Source organism: Staurois parvus, unplaced genomic scaffold, assembly GCF_062004578.1.
Source record: "Staurois parvus isolate SC_StPar_1 unplaced genomic scaffold, SC_StPar_1.0 ptg001168l, whole genome shotgun sequence".
Classification (NCBI taxonomy): Eukaryota; Metazoa; Chordata; class Amphibia; order Anura; family Ranidae; genus Staurois; species Staurois parvus.
Genome location: NW_028318964.1, coordinates 57,861 through 75,602, shown reverse-complemented (window position 1 = coordinate 75,602; position 17,742 = coordinate 57,861). Strand labels below are relative to the sequence as shown.

At 42.7% G+C, this 17,742-nt stretch overlaps 1 pseudogene; it reads right to left on the bottom strand.

Moving 5' to 3' along the window:
- Positions 1-15,955: 15,955 nt before the first annotated feature.
- LOC149438988 (WD repeat-containing protein 53 pseudogene) lies at positions 15,956-17,532 on the bottom strand (annotated as a pseudogene).
- Positions 17,533-17,742: the final 210 nt, after the last annotated feature.

The window sequence follows — 17,742 nt, the reverse complement described above, 5'->3', positions numbered from 1 at the left end:
TGATGGAAGGAGGTTTGCACTCAAAATCTCACGATGCATGGCCCCATTCATTCTGTCCTGCACATAGATCAGTCGTCCTGGTCCCTTTGCAGAGAAACAGCCCCAAAGCATGATGTTGCCACCCCCATGCTTCACAGTAGGTATGGTGTTCTTTGGATGCAACTCAGCATTCTCTCTCCTCCAAACACAACAAGTTGTGTGTCTACCAAACAGTTCTATTTTGGTTTCATCTGACCATATGACATTCTCCCAATCCTCTTCTGGATCATCCAAATGCTCTCTAGCAAACTTCAGACGGGCCCGGACATGTACTGGCTTAAGCAGGGGGACACGTCTGGCACTGCAGGATCTGAGTCCCTGGCAGCGTAGTGTGTTACTGATGGTAGCCTTTGTTACGTTGGTCCTAGCTCTCTGCAGGTCATTCACTAGGTCCCCCCCGTGTGGTCCTTTGATTTTTGCTCACCGTTCTTGTGATCATTTTGTCCCCACGGGGTGATATCTTGCGTGGAGCCCCAGATCGAGGGAGATTATCAGTGGTCTTGTATGTCTTCCATTTTCTAATTATTGCTCCCACAGTTGATTTGTTCACACCAAGCTGCTTGCCTATTGCAGATTCAGTCTTCCCAGCCTGGTGCAGGTCTACAATTTTGTTTCTGGTGTCCTTGGACAGCTCTTTGGTCTTCACCATAGTGGAGTTTGGAGTGTGACTGTTTGAGGTTGTGGACAGGTGTCTTTTATACTGATAACAAGTTCAAACAGGTGCCATTGATACAGGTAAGGAGTGCAGGACAGAGGAGCCTCTTAAAGAAGAAGGTACAGGTCTGTGAGAACCAGAAATCTTGCTTGTTTGTAGGTGACCAAATACTTATTTTCCACCATAATTTGCAAATAAATTCTTTCCAAATCAGGCAATGTGATTGTCTGGATTTCTTTTCTCATTTTGTCTCTCATAGTTGAGGTCTACCTATGATGCCAATTACAGGCCTCTCTCATCTTTTTAAGTGGAAGAACTTGTACAATTGGTGGCTGACTAAATACTTTTTTGCCCCACTGTATATATATATATATATATATATATATATATATATATACACAGTGGGGATCAAAAGTTTGGGCACCCAAGCTAAAAATTTGTATTAATGTGCATAAAGAAGCCAAGGAAAGATGGAAAAATCTCCAAAAGGCATCAAATTACAGATTAGACATTCTTATAATATGTCAACAAAAGTGTAATTTACACTTTCAAAATAACAGAAAACAAAAAAATGGTGTAATTTGATGCCTTTTGGAGATTTTTCCATCTTTCCTTGGCTTCTTTATGCACATTAATACAAATTTTTAGCTGGGGTGCCCAAACTTTCGATCCCCACTGTATATATATATATATATATATATATATATATATATATATAAAGAGAGAGAGAGAGAGAGAGAGAGAGAGAGGGAGGAGAGAGTATTTTACACACTCTATTATTTTTTTTTTTAATTTTTCAACAAGGAATTTTATTAATGAATTATTATATTAATGAATTGGTTTCACATCACATTATATGTACTTTGCTCTTAGAGATTTTATTTTTTTGTATTTACTACTAATATACACTTTTTATACAGATCTATACACGTGTGTGTGTGTATGTATGTATATGTATATATGTATGTCTGTATGTATGTGTATATTTACACCGGTGTTAACCACAGTATTTACATCTGGGCATGTTTGTACATAATCAACATCATACTTTAACAGTAATATTTGTATATTTATTGTTCATTTTTGATGTATATATATAGCTTTTATGGAAATTTCGAATTGTTTTTGTAATTATAGTCTTATCATGTTTGCAAATGCAGCATACCCTCACCATTTTAGCTGCACTATCAGCTTAGCTGGTGTTGTCATTTTATTCTGTTGACACCTTGGCCCCTCCTCCCAATCCAAAGATGGCCCATCCCAGTAGGGAGGTTCCGGTTCTAATTATAGGGAGTATATATGGGAGAAAACACTCATTGTCTAGTCAAGCTCTGATGAAGAAGAAACATCCTTCGAAACGCGTCAGCTGATCCCTGAGTGTTCACCCCTATGATGAGGTCTTTCCATTTCATAGTTCCTTTGAGAACTGACATGCTTGAAATACTTCTTTGTTTGTGAGTATATATTTTTTTGTATTCAATAAAATTGGTTTACTGAGGTAATGCGCAAGGTTGGTGCGCTTCTTTTTTGTCTTTGCTTCATAGTACAAGAGATGACCAGAGACTGCAGACATAGTACAGGAGATGACCAGAGACTGTGGACATAGTACAGGAGATGACCAGAGACTGCGGACATAGTACAGGAGATGACCAGAGACTGCAGACACAGTACAGGAGATGACCAGAGACTGCAGCCATAGTACAGGAGATGACCAGAGACTGCAGCCATAGTACAGGAGATGACCAGAGACTGCAGACATAGTACAGGAGATGAACAGAGACCTTTCAGCAATGCACATATATACAGTTTGGTATAGTAGACCACAGGCAGTCTATGGGGGGGTTGGGAGGACATACTTGGCCAGCCGGGCTCAGCATCCTCTCTGAGGGCGGGGTTCACAACGATGTCTTCAGCGTACCCTGTCAGCTCTGCAGTGCAGTGATCGAGGCCCCAATCTAAGGGCAGCACAGGCTTAAAGAGGAGTTCCACCCAAAAGGGGAAGTTCCGCTTTAATGCTTTGACCCCCGCTCCCCATGAAGGACTGGTACCTTAGGGGAGCGGGGGGGGGGTACTCGAATTTGACAGGTATCCGCTCCCACTTCCACAGCGATCGCCTAGGCGATCGGAAGCGGATGTTGTCCTCCCTCCCTTCCCATAGTCTTCTGGAACATGTTACAGGTCTACAGGGCCATTCACAAAGACTACAGGGCCATTCACAAAGCGCAGCACTTCTCACACATGCGTAGTGGGCACCTGACTGTGAAGCCGCAAGCTGTCATAGCTGGGTACCCACACTAAAGATGCTGGTGCCAGGGAGAGAAGACAGCCAGTGAAACCAGCGGTGGTGAAGACACAGCTGGACCGAGGGACAGGTAAGTGACTTATTTTAAAAGTCAGCAGCTACAGTTTTTGTAGCTCCTGACTTTTTTTTTTTCTCAGCTGGAACTCCGCTCTAAGGGAAGCTGCTTTCGGCCCTGCCTGGTGCTGCTGCACTATTGACTCGGACTCCTCCTCTCTTCTGCCACAGGAGAGCCGAGTGACCGACCCGGTATTCTAACACAGCAATGGCGACGGGGGGAGCCGCCTGGTCAATATTCGCTCTATAAGACATTTCCCCCCTTTTTTTGGGGGAAAAAAAGTGCGTCTTATGGAGTGAAAAATATTGAAGTGTTTTGCGCTGCCACATGTTCCCCAAGGTAGTGCCCACCCTCATATTATTTTTTGACACCCCCTTGCCTATTTGTCCAGAAAAATGGCATTTTTAATTTGACAGATCCAGCTCCTATTGACTTCATTGGAGTTCAGGTTCAGCATCCAAACTTTTTTGAAGTTCAGCAAACCCCTGAAAAATGAAACCCAGGGCACTTTGGCTCATCACTAAATAAAACAGAGGAAAAAAGTGTGAAATAAAGTAAACTAATGCAGCCATATGGTAAACTGCAATGCTATCAATTTTTGGTCTTTGTTTAGATTTTACATAAAAGGAGAAGTATTTTTTTTAGGTCATACTTCTCATATGTCATAGGAGTGCATTTACTTTTACACTCCTGTGACTTTGAGTTGGGCTGTCAGCTGACATGGCATAAATCTTCCAGGTTCTGAAAAGATCCTGACAATTTTGTCAGGATCCACCCAGCTGACTAATTGAGAACTGGTTTTACCTCTCAGCCAAGCGCTAGAGGAGGAAAGCAGAGAGCAGTGACTGGCAGTCGGTGCTCTCTGCTTTGAGGAGACCGAAAACTGAGCAATCAGTAATCATTTGATTGCTCAGTTCTTGCGCTTAGAGCCATTGTGGAAGAGCTACAGCATCACACCGATGCTGCAGCATAGAGGCAAAAATGTGTTTGTTTTTTTAGAAACCCCAAACATCTTAAGGAAGCCTCCTTTAGAATAATAGATGGGTTGCCATTGCTGACAACTGATTCTTAAAATGCTGGATGCCTGGATGTCATGGTAATCCACTGGTTTGCACATATTCAAAGACACTGAACTGTAACACATATTCAGAAATAGCATACCAATATCACTTCAACCTAATAAATACAAAACAAGTACATTCACAGGGGTGCAAATAAGGAGGGTACTTATCATGAAGTGCTTAGAAACTCTTGCTTGAAGATTTCAAAGTGCTTACTAGGATCCATGATAATTGTACGGCTCATTCTCATCACACTCCCCCTTAGCAAATATTGACCCCTCTAATCAGCTTTACACGCTCCTTTAGCATACAATGACCCCTCTCATCCTCTTCACAGTTCCCCTTCACACACACATTGACCCCTCTAATCCGCTACACATGCCAGTCCAGCATACAATGACCAGTCTCATCCCCTTTGCGCCACCCCTCCCCCTCCCCCCCCCCCCCAAAATCCTCTTTACACGCTCCTTTAGCATACAATGACCACTTTAATCCTCTTCGCATTCCCCCTTCGCATATACTGTATTGACTCTTCTCATCCCCTTTACTCTCTTCTCTTGTATATACCTCCCCTTTTGATACCCTCCACACTACTCTCCAACACATACTGCCTAATTGATACCCTCCACACTACTCTACAGCACTTACTGCCTCTTGATACCCTACACACTACACTAAAGCACTTACTGCCCCTTTTGATACCCTACACACACTGCCCATTTTAATACCATTCTTACTACTCTCCAGCACATACTGCCCCTTTTGATACCCTCCATACTCCTCTCCAACACATACTGCCCCTTTTGATACCCTGCACACTCCTCTCTAACATATACTGCCCCTTTTGATACCCTGCACACTCCTCTCCAACACATACTGTCCCTTTTGATACCCTCCACACTCCTAACATATACTGCCCCTTTTGATACCCTCCATACTCCTCTCCAGCACATACTGCCCCTTTTTGGTACCCTCCATACTCATCTCCAGCATACACTGCCCCTTTTGATACCCTCCATACTCCTCTCCAATACATACTGCACCTTTGGATACCCTCCATACTCCTCTCCAGCACATATGACCCCTCTCATACTCTGTCCACACTCCTCTCAAGCACATACAGACAGGGCCCTAAACATCAGAACCTCTCTATGCAACGTACAGCTGCAGAATGCCAATTTGAGAGGCTGCATGCAGCAGGGCTTGTTGCTGCACCTCTCCGTCCTGGGCACACTAAAATGTCAGAGAGGAGGAACTGCTACTAGCTGTGTTTTGATAATGTTTACATTAATTTTAGTACAATTTAACAAATCTTTTGTTATATAAGGCTGAACACTAGACAAACAGCTAAATAAACAGACAATATGCACATAAAGCACACGCTGTAGAAATAATATATTAAGGAGATTTTGAAAAGAAATGTACCGTGCTCCAGTGCAGGAGAAATGCAGGCTGTTCAAGAACTTTGCCTGTAAGCAATCGTTTTATTATATGTAAACTGAAGTCTACTGTAAACTGTGTCAAAGTCCAATTCCATGAAGCTATGATATAAAAACTGCATTAGACATATGTTTCCGGCTTTGTAGTTAGTGCACGTGATAGGAAAGTATTCACACTACTTTACTGAGAGGTTAACATAGGTTGGAGTTTCCTAACATTTCCTCCATCATTATTATTATTATTATACAGGATTTATATAGTGCCAACGGTTTGCTCAGCGCTTTCCATTATAGTGGGAGACAATACAGTAGCAATACAGTTCAATACAAGAGGGATATGAGGGCCCTGCTCCTTGGAGCTTACAATCTAGGAGGGAGGGGTGAATGGTACAATAGGAAATAACTGTGGGGGATGGAGTGGTTGGAAGAGTAGAGGATTCCAGTATTAGCAGAGGGTGGGATAGGCTTCCCTGAAGAGATAGGTTTTCAGAGATCGCCTAAAAGTAAGTAGAGTAGGCAATAGTCTGATAGATTGGGGTAGGAAGTTCCAGAGGATGGGTGACGCCCTGGAAAAGTCTTGGAGACGAGCATGGGAGGAGGAGATAAGGGAGCTAGAGAGTAGGAGGTCTTGCGAGGAGCGGAGAGTACGGTTTGGGTGATATTTAGAGATAAGATCAGTTATGTAAATTGGGGCAGTGCTGTGGATGGCTTTATATGTCATTGTTAGAGTTTTGAATTCTATCCATTGGGCAACTGGGAGCCAGTGGAGGGATTGGCAGGGAGGTATGGCAAATACAGAACGGTTGGTGAGGTGGATGAGTCTGGCAGCAGCGTTCATGATAGACTGGAGGGGGGATAGCCTACGATGAGGCAGGCCAATGAAGAGGGAGTTACAGTAGTCACGCCGTGATATGACAAGGGAGTGAATAAGTTGCTTAGTGGTTTCCGGGTTAGGAACGGTCGTATCTTGGAGATGTTTCGGAGGTGAAGTCTACATGATTTTGTCAGCGATTGGATCTGGGGCTGGAAGGACAGATGGGAGTCTAGGATTACACCTAGTACCCTGGCGTGAGGGGATGGACTGAGGATGGTGTTAGTGATATTTATGGTGAAGTCAGAGGGGAATACTAGGAGCTCAGTTTTGGAAAGGTTGAGTTTGAGGAAGTGGGGTGACATCCAAGCCGATATGTTGCTTAGTAGGCTAGCGATGCAGGTGGAAACTGAAAGGGTGAGGTGAGGGGTAGACAGATAGATTTGCATGTCGTCAGCATAGAGATGGTACTTGAAGCCATGGGAGTTTATCAAGTGACCAAGGGAGGAGATGTAGATGGAGAAGAGAAGGGGTCCAAGGACAAAACCTTGGGGGACCCCTACAGAGAGAGGAGAAGGTGGCAGAGTTATACGCAACACTAAAGGAGGGCTGTGATAGATAGGAGGAGAACCAGGAGAGAGCGGAGTCGCTGAGGCCAAAAGAGTGTAGTTTTTTGAGGAAGAGGGGATGGTCAACCATGTCGAAAGCCACGGGGAGGTCGAGTAGTAGGAGTATTGAATAGTTAGTGTTTTGAATTTTATCCGTTGGGCAACTGGGAGCCAGTGGAAGGATTGGCAGAGAGGGGTGGCAGATACAGAACGGTTAGTAAGGTGGATAAGTCTGGCAGCAGCATTCATGATAGACTGAAGAGGGGATAGCCTGCGATGAGTTAGGCCAATTAGGAGGGAGTTACAATAGTCGAGGCGTGATATGACAAGGGAGTGAATAAGTAGCTTAGTGGTTTCCGGGGTTAGGAATGGTCGTATCTTGGAGATGTTGCGGAGGTGAAGTCTACATGATTTTGTCAGCGATTGGATCTGGGGCTGGAAGGACAGATGGGAGTCTAGGATTACACCTAGTACCCTGGCATGAGGGGATGGACTGATGATTGTGTTACCGATATTTATGGTGAAGTCAGTGGAGGTGGCACGGGCTGGAGGGAATACTAAGAGCTCAGTTTTGGAAAGGTTGAGTTTGAGGAAGTGGAGTGACATCCAAGCCGATATGTCACTTAGTAGGCTAGGGATGCGAGTGGAGACTGAGGTGAGGGGTAGACAGATAGATTTGCGTGTCATCAGCATAGAGATGGTACTTGAAGCCATGGGAGTTTATCAAGTAACCAAGCGAGGAGGTGTAGATGGAGAAGAGAAGGGGTCCAAGGACAGAACCTTGAGGGACCCCTACAGAGAGAGGGAGTGAAGAGGAGGTGACAGCATAATTTGAAGACTGGGCCCCCTCATACTTCATACTTTGATATTCTATCGTTATTGTATTATTGGATAACGTGACACTAAAGCTTCCTTTTTAAATCCAGTTCCAGAGCTGATTATAAGGGTTACTTGGTGTAAAACATTGCCTTTAGTCCAGTTCAAACTGTCCTGATAGCTGCCCCACTCTCCGGTTTTAAGGCGGTTCCTTTTTCTCACAGTGTACTCTCGACTATCCTTGTGTGAGCGTTCCTTGCCATGCTTACATTGAATAACAGAGCGCCATGGGCATGCCACTGCCATGCTTCTTCCTCCTCCCTAGGATTGGTTGTTGGCAGCAGGAACCTGCACTGTAAGCACTCAGGACCCGTGTTCCACTACACGGACATTTAGGAAATCAATCAGGGGCGTATTTACCAAAAGGCAAACAAGGCATTTGCCTAGGGTGGAAGAAGGGATATATACGGCATGGGGACCAGGTGGGATCCGAGAGAGGCTGCAGGCTGCTTGATGGTGTATGCAGAGCCCCTCTGTCGCCCCTGGGGATGTAAAGAGCTGTGAAGGTAAGTGTCTTTCTCTTTGTCACTGGGGGGGGGCTTGGGGTGTTAGAGGAAGGCTCTCTTGGTTGGGAGGGATGGGGCAAGGGTGTTGTTGGTCACTGTCAGGCTCTCTCTGCAGGGGGGTTGGCTTGGGTGAGGAGGTCTGGTGTTGTGTCAGGCTCTCTCTCTGCCAGGGAAGGGGGGGGGCCCGATTTTTGTGTTGCCTAGGTCAGCACAAAACCTGAATACACCACTGAAACCAGTGGTGATGTTTAGTGATGAGTCAAACATATCTGGGTTTGCTTCTTTGTTGGGTCACAGAACATTGTTTTGAATTTGATCAGTTTTTCAAATACATCTAAAATAGGACCCACTTTGCCCAAAGAAAGATAAAGCAAAACAGTTGAAATGCAGCTTCGGAACGGTCATACACCCTACACGGTTGAAGAAAATGGAAATTTGATGACCTGCCCAAGATCCACAACTGGTTAAGGCCTTATGTACTCTAGATAGGCACTGTAGCACACATCAAATGCAGTAACACCCTCTCCACAGTTTGGGGATTTAGGACTATAAAATATGCTGACTTCATAAAATCTAGCTTAACCACTTCCCGTCCGGCCGTTGTATATAAACGGCCGGACGGTGGCAGTGCAGGGTCAGGTGGCCATTTATAAATGGCCTCCCCGCACCCTGCTTGTGCGCGCTCCCTGAGAGCGCGCAGCACCGCGTTCTGGTGCCCACTGTGTCAGACCAAAACAAAGTGGCACATAATTGTGAAGTGGAAGGAAAATGATAAATGGTTTTCAAATTTTTTTACAAATAAATATGTGAAAAGTGTGGCATGCATTTGTATTCAGCCCCCCTGAGTCAAGACTTTGTAAAACCACCTTTCACTGCAATTACAGCTGCAAGTCATTTTGGGGATGTCTCTACCAGCTTTGCACATTTAGAGAATGACATTTTTGTTCCTTCTTCTTTGTAAAATAGCTCAAGCTCTGTCAGATTGGATGGACAGCGTCTGTGAACAGCAATTTTCAAGTCTTGCCACAGATTCTCAATTGGATTTAGGTCTGGACTTTGACTGGGCCATTCCATTTGTAGCTCTGGCTATATGTTTAGAGTCGTCTTGCTGGAAGGTGACTCTCTGCCCCAGTCTCAAGTCTTTTGCAGACTCTAACAGGTTTTCTTCTAAGATTGCCCTGTATTTGGCTCCACCCATCTCCACATCAACTCTGGCCACCTTCCCTGTCCCTGCTGAAGAAAAGCATCCCCACAACATGATGCTGCCACCACGTTTCACGGTGGGGATGGTGTGTTCAGGGTGATGTGCAGTGTTAGTTTTCCACCACACATAGTTTAATTTTAGGCCAAAAAGTTAAATTTTGGTCTCATCTGACCAGAGTACCTTCTTCCACATGTTTGCTGTGTCCCCCCCACATGTCTTCTTGCAAACTGCAAACAGGACTTCTTGTGGCTTTCTTTCAACAATGGCTTTCTTCCCACTCTTTCATAAAGGCCAGATTTGTGGAGTGCACAACTAATAGTTGTCCTGTGGACAGATTCTCCCACCTGAGCTGTGGATCTCTGCAGCTCCTCCAGAGATACCATGGGCCTCTTGGCTGCTTCTCTGATTAATGTTCTCCTTGCCCAGCCTGTCAGTTTAGGTGGATGGCCATGTCTTGGTAGGTTTGCAGTTGTGCCATACTCTTTCCATTTTCAGATGATGGATTGAACATTGCTCTGTGAGATTTCCAAAGCTTGGGATATTTTTTTTATAACTTAACCCTGCTTTAAACATCTCCACAATTTTATCCCTGACCTGTCTGGTGTGTTCCTTAGCCTTCATGATGCCATTTGTTCACTAATGGTCTCTAACAAACCTCTGAGGGCTTCACAGAACAGCTGTGTTTATACAGAGAGTCAATTACACATAGGTGGACTCTATTTACTAATTAGGTGCCTTCTGAAGATTTTAGTTAGGGGTATCAGAGTAAAGGGTCTATCACATAAAATCCCTATTAAATACATTTATGTTTTTGGTTGTAACATGACAAAATGTGGAACATTTCAAGGGGTATGAATGCTTTTTCAATTCACTGTAACTCCATCTAAACCATCTGACATTGGTTGATGCAAAATAATTTTAACTGCAGTAAATTATGTTAATTTCAATTCTATGGAGGGAACATTATTTTAAAAATAAAATGTAAAGCAGTGCGGCGCTCAAACCAAAAAAGAAAAGATAATGCTTCAAATTACATATTCATATATTCTTCCTTTTCACCACCGTATATTATATAGCCCAGACATATATAGCTCTCTCCCTATCTTTAAGCAATTGGGTTCTATCCATATGTTCTACCTCCTCTATCTTTCTAGAGATGAAATCTTTATTATACCCTTTTTGTTCAAACCTTTCTCCTAATTTTTGGACTTGTGCTTTATAGTCACCTACAGTGGTGCAATTTCTTCGTAGGCGGACAAATTGTCCCTTGGGGATGTTGAGGAGCCACTGAGGGTAATGACAGCTATCTAAAGAAATGTAGCCATTACGGTCCACATTTTTGAAATAAGTAGTAGTCACCAGTTTATTGTTCTTAACTGAGATATTAAGGTCCAAGAAGTTAATAGATTCCCCACTAGTTTCCCAGGAGAAAATGATGTTTTTGGGAACAGCACTCTATCTATCATAAAACACCGGATGAATTAGTATTATACAAACGATATATCCATGACGTGATAATTCTGTGGCGGGGGGGATGAGAACTCCTTACAGGTATTCTTGCAGTCACTCAACACTAATGATAAGAACATCTACGCTTAGATACGCCAGTGGGAGGAGCTTATACGACCGAACGTTCTGACGTCATATCCGGCGCGGGCGTCATCTTGGTGCTCCTTTGCCTGAATGCAGTACACCCTTTGAGTGGTGTGAAGGCCTGTTTTTAATGAATGAGCATGTGAGTAGATCTCTGTTGTTATTTTTGATCCAACAAAGCGGTTTTACACTATGTAAGTCCTTTTGTCTTACTGGTGACCACTCGGGAGGGATACTTATCGTTATCATCAACGCCCTGAGATAAGAGACAAGAGGAGGGGAGTCCCACCATCACTACTTGAAGGACCCACCATCTGAAGGACCCATCCAATTTTCCAGGGAAAGATCCAATTTATACCAAAAGGCTCATTGGTCCTTAGGGGCCTGGGCAGGAAGGCGAGGGGGCACTCCACCTATCTGAGGATTGGCACTTGCAGTACACACCTGCATATTTTATGCACATGGACACTATTCACTTTATTATGTTTTAAGTCACCATAGTGCATGAGAAATTCTTTAAGTGTATAATACCACCAGCTTATAATGTATTAATTTTTATATGTGGTATGGCTGTCTGGGCTATATAATATACGGTGGTGAAAAGGAAGAATATATGAATATGTAATTTGAAGCATTATCTTTTCTTTTTTGGTTTGAGCGCCGCACTGCTTTACATTTTATTTTTCTGAATACTGTTGGTGTTAAGATTGTGGCACCTTTAGTGCTGGCTGCTGAATAGTATTAGTACATTTAGTGGCGCAGGAGACACTTTCTCGTTTATTTGAACATTATTTTAAATATTTCTAAAGCTAATTTCAGCTTCTAATCAATGGTTTAGCTGGGTATATATGACAAAGTCGACAACTTAATGGAGCATTTGATCTTGACCTCAGATAGATTCTAAGCTTATGGAATTGGCCTGTGTATGGTATTCTAAATCAATTCATGCCAATGTGCCATTGAGCTTTGAATATCTGGTTGTAGAGAGATCATGTGGTAGATTTGCATAGCTGTTGTCATAAGTTGCAGTGTTACTGATAGTTTTTAGATTGGATTATTGTACTGTTATTTTGATTTGTTTCTTATTTATCACCTATTATATTTCATTACCATTTTACATGGATTTTTATTATTAATAAATATATATATTTGTGCACATTATTGCTTTTTATTTAGTCTTCAAATTAGTGCAAATAAAGAACTCGGATTATCAGTTGATTTATGAAAATCAGTAGAGAATCTCTTTGATTCCAGATCCCAGCCTGTTTTCATGAATTATGTACTGATTATTTTCTCAGCGCTAAAGTTCTGACAGCTCTTAAATAAACTTTTTTTCACAATGTGGTAAAGGACAGGTAAACACTACTGTAAGGATTCTTAATAGCATTTACTTACACTGTCAGTCACTCCAACGCCATCCCTTCACATGGTTATTTTTTATAGGTTTATGATTTTACATATGTAACATATAAAATATATTACAGATGTTTCCATAACAATTGGCACAGAATGCTAGGCTTTCCAGAAAGAAAGTCCAGCACTGCTTGCATGCTTTCTAGCAAGTTGCCTGAATTGACTAGTTCCCAGTAGAGATGAGGGAGGGACTCTACTATTTAGGTCTATTCTTTGCACAGCTGCCAAAAATCCCTACTAATTTTACTAATCACATTGAACTGAGCTGACTGCAAGTGGTATACAGTTTGTGTAATACATAAACATCTTTGTTTGAAAATACAAAATATATAATTTTCTTTGAAGATTAGAAAATAGCTAAAATTATTTTTAAGGGGAATCTGTCATAAAGCAAAGTACAGTCTAATGTCTATGGACATCTTAATACAATGTAAACAAGAGACAAACAATAGAATATTTATTGTATTTGCTTAGACCTGCCATTGCATTGAGGCAAAGAAATACATGTACCCACTGATAATCATTTTATGCAATATCATGCAACACGAAAAAAAAAGGCTTTAATTTCTCTATGCTATAATAAAATCATGCCTCGAATCCAAGACATTCATGGTATAGGTCATCATAAAAAAAAAATACATGTCTGCTTTTAGGGGTTACTCAATTATGGACACTTAACCACTTTAGAGGAGTCAAAAAGTTTCAAAGGTGATAATGCACAATACACACCAAGAAGTGATGCTTGTTTAGGGCAGTTAGAGAATGATTAGGAACCTGGTGTCTATCATGAGAAATCTTGGGTAATAGAAAGAGGTTATGACTGGTCATTTATTTTAGAACAATGATATCTCTTAAATATATGACCAGCTTCAGGACTTGTGGTCACTGGAATATGTTCATTTTAGACCCCATCCAATTCAATGGCAAAGCATACATAGCTTGAATATTGGCAGCAGGTCAGAAGGAAATAAATATATCTGATACTGATTACAAATGCAAGCTAAAGCACCTAAAAGCATGCTGCATTTTCCAGCAAAACAAGTTCTAAAGCAAATCTATCACAACCTAAGACCATTTTAACTAAATATATTTAAAAAAAGGTTAACTTAGTCAAACATGTCAAAATGATCAGCAGATTCATATATAAGCAGCTGAAGTTCTGTACTGGTGCACACTTTTTTTTTTTTTGCTCAACCAGTGAGTTGAATTAAAAAGAAAAAAAGACCGCTGCATTAATACAAGCAATGTTGATGGAGCGATCTCTCCTGCTTTGAGTTTGTATTATGACAGAGGAACTCCCCCACCAGAATATACTGATCAGCACTCACAGCCATTGACTACAAGTGCTGATTGAATGCTGATTTTCCAGCATGCCCGTTTGACAGAAGGCAGTTGTTTGACAGCTGAACACACAAGGTAAAGGTCATCTGGTACCTGCTGAACCAGGCAATTTTCAGGCCATGTGTACTGGGCTTAAAGTGATATTAAAGACTAAAGTTTTTTTTACCTTTATTCATTCTATGCATGAAGGTAAAAAACCTTCTGTATGCAGAAACTCCCCCCCCCCCCCCAGCCACCTCCAATCCATCAATGTTCACGAGAGCCTCTGCTCTATGGGTACTCTTCTTCCTCATTGGCTGAGGAGCCAGTGAGCCAATGAGGCGAGAGCGGGGGGGGCTGCATCGTGGCGCTGTGTGTCTTATACAAGCAACATTGCTCTGGGGGCACTGCTCGAGGGAGAGGAGCAGGAGTGCTGGCAGGGGACCCGAGAAGAGGAGGGTCGGGGCTACTCTGTGCAAACCCATTGCAAGGAACAGGTAAATATGACATGTTTGATATTGTAGAATAAAAAAAACAAAGCTTTAATACCACTTTAAGTCAATGAAGTGACCCATTGCATGAAAAAATAAATAGAGTAAGATGTGGCAGAGCCACAATTTTTACAAGACCAGTTTCAATTTGCATATAAATTCATGTACCTAGATCTCTAGATATACTGATAATTTTTTCTTCATGTAGTTTTTCACCAAACGAAACCTTTACTCATTAAATATTTTTTGTCAAATGCTTAGTTTAAAATTAAAGGTTTGCAACCATTTAAAAGAGTATAGGTTTACATAAAAAAAAAAACTATACTCACCTAGGTTGATGCAGAATCAGTCCAATGCTGCATCTGTCCCCTGCTGCTTCTAAGAACAGAGCCATCATAGACCATTGATCACTCAAGTTCTCAGTCTTCAGTAAGCAGAGAGTTGGTGACTGTCAGTCACCGGCTCTCTATTCCGCCCCTCCAGCACTCACTGGAGCACTGGGCTGTGGAGGAGGCGGCTTGCTGAGAGGCTGAGTCAGATGCCAGTCCAGGTATCTGGGTGGATCCCAACTTTACAGTGGTCCTAAAAGCTGAAAGTTTTCTACCTTCATGCATTCTAAGTATGAAGATTAAAAAAGCTTCAGTGCGCAAGTTCCCCCTGTCAGCTCCGCTAATACTTACCTGAGCTCAATCTTGATCCAGCAATGTGCACGAGATCAGCGGCTCTCCGGGTTCTCTCCCTCTTCATTAGCTCAGACACAGCAGCAGGAGCCATTGGCTCTCACCTCTGTCCATCACAGTCAGTGAGGTGGGAGCGGGGGAGGGTAGCTTGAGCAGCCCTCTGTGTATCTTATGGACACACAGAGGAGTGCTTAGGAGCAAGCACGCAGGAGTGCCCCCATAGCAAGCGGCTTGCTACAGGGGTGCAGAGCCAGGTGTGCTGACAGGGGACGCAAGAAGAGGAGTGGGGCTGCCTTGCGCATTGCACAGAGCAGCTAAGTATAACATGTTATTTTTTTTTTAAATGTATGCTTCGCATTGCTTTAAAGTCAAAATCTAACCACGCTGGACTTGCTGAATGGCATTAGCCGACATTGGGCTTTAGCCCCCTATCGGCTGAAAACGGGTCACAGGAATGCAGAATGAACTGCACTCCTGTGATCCATTGGAGAAGGGCCAAAAAAGCTTTGGCCCTACTTCTCCTTTAATAGCTGCTCATACAATGGAAGATCTCTTTTCACAAATGACAGATGGCTCTCATAGAAATATCTTTTGCTGGGCACTTTTATCCCCAGGCACAGCTATTTTTAAATAGGATATTCTCTGTGTAAAAATATTTCTCTTTTCTAAAAGAAATGGGAATTTTGGGCTAAGAACTCATGGACAAAATACCAAGAAGTTTTTTTCAGAAGTGGACAACCCCATCAAGTTATCTAATTTTTCCAATGTTGCCAAAAGGTGCATTAAAATGCAACATGTCTACATATCTGCGTTCTACCATTTTGATATAATAAGCACTGTATGAATATGAATTATCCCACATCACATTAAATTGGTGTGGCAATAAGTTTTGTTAAGGCACTGCAAAACATTGTGTTAGCTGATTGTGGTTATTACAAGCTCATCTGGAAGGCCTCATGCACACTGGATGGTTTTTTTTTCCAGCTGCTGCTAGGGGTGTCTGGCATTTTTTTTCCTGCCTCTAAACACCCCTGCATGTCCATGCACACATAAGCTTTTAGAGGAGTTTAGAGGCATAGGTGTTTAGAGACAGAAGACTCCACTGCCAGTGCGTCCAGGAGCAGCAGCGTTTTGGCAGAAAAAAAAAAACACTTGACGCATGTGAACATGCGTTAATGCTAGGCGTGTTTCATTTCAATAGCCAGAATAAAGTATTATTCTTGCAAATTAAATTTAAGGAGAAGTACAGTCAAAGCTTTTTTGCTGTACTTCTCCTGTGGATCACAGGAGTCCAGTTCGTTCTGCACTCCTGTGACCCGTTTTCAGCTGAAAAAATTTGCTGTAGGCTATTGTCACTCAGCCGGTCCAGGCTGGGGAAAGATCCCAACTTCAAAGTCGGGATGCACCCCCACCCCAGAGTCTGGAGCGGCACCTGGCTCAGCCTCTCAGCAAAGCACTGAGAGCCAGAGCCAGTCGCTCCCTCCCCCTCCACAGCCCTGCACTCCAGTGAACACTGGGGGGCTGAGCAGACAGCGGTGACTAACAGTCCCACTCTCTGCTCAGAGCGGACAGAAGTCAGTCAGTCGATCAGCGGTCAAGTGATCGTTGAGTTCTCACACTTAGAGCCGACGGGGGACAGATGCAGCATCGGACCGATGCTGCATCCACCTAGGCAAGTATAACTGGGGGGGAAAAAAAGCCCTATTGCTCTTTTAATTAAAGCCACAATTCTTTTTATGCCAAAATAATGCTGTCAGGAGGAAAGACCTCTGAGATAAAGAAACGTCCAGCAGTGTGCATGAGGCTGAAAACTGAAAATAAGTGGCATACTTCCACATAACAAATCCATTTCCTAAAAAAAAAAAAAAAAAAAAAAAAAAAAAAAAAAAAAAAAAAGGAAGTTCCCCTATAGCTCTCCTAACTGGTACATGGATATGGAACTGCTTGGATCTGCCACGAGAACCACTTTCGTTCCCTGAAGTTCAGCTCCTAAAATCCAGTTCACTTTTTCCCCATGTTCAAAACAAAGCTTTGAGCTAACTCTTGGCACAACCTCTGCAGTTTGCTGGATCTTTACATTAGATGAGGACCTTCTAGAATTACGTTTCTGTTTTTGAGGTTGTGTGGTTTCCTTGCTGATGTCCCAGAGACAAACTCTACCATCATTACCTCCCGATAGTAAAATGGTTTGCTCAGGATTTTGTTCAATAAAACTGACTTGAGAGACACCTTGAGTGTGAGCTTTAAAACACAGCTCCTCCTCAAACCGTGTTCCCGATATCCGGAATATTCGGATTTTGCCATCTTCAGCCCCACAACAGAAGACATTTCCACAAGAAGAGACAGAAAGTGAATGTGCCAGAGGTGGATTGAAGATCTGGCCTGGAGACTGATAGTTATCCATATCCTCTTCATCCTGAGTCAAATGTTGCAGGTTTGTGATCCACAGTGGTCTTGTCTTCTGCATGTTCCAAAGCATCACCTGAAACACACAAAAAAGTGAGCCATATATATTGTGGTAGTGTGTTCCCAAATGAGAAAGATCATAAATAAAATGCTTAACCTTTACTATAATGCCCACCATTTATAGGGAGTATTGAAAGTATATTTCTGTTTACTATGCATCAAAACATGAATAGTGGGGAAATATTTCAATGGACACGTGCTCTAGTGACAACTGTCTAATAGG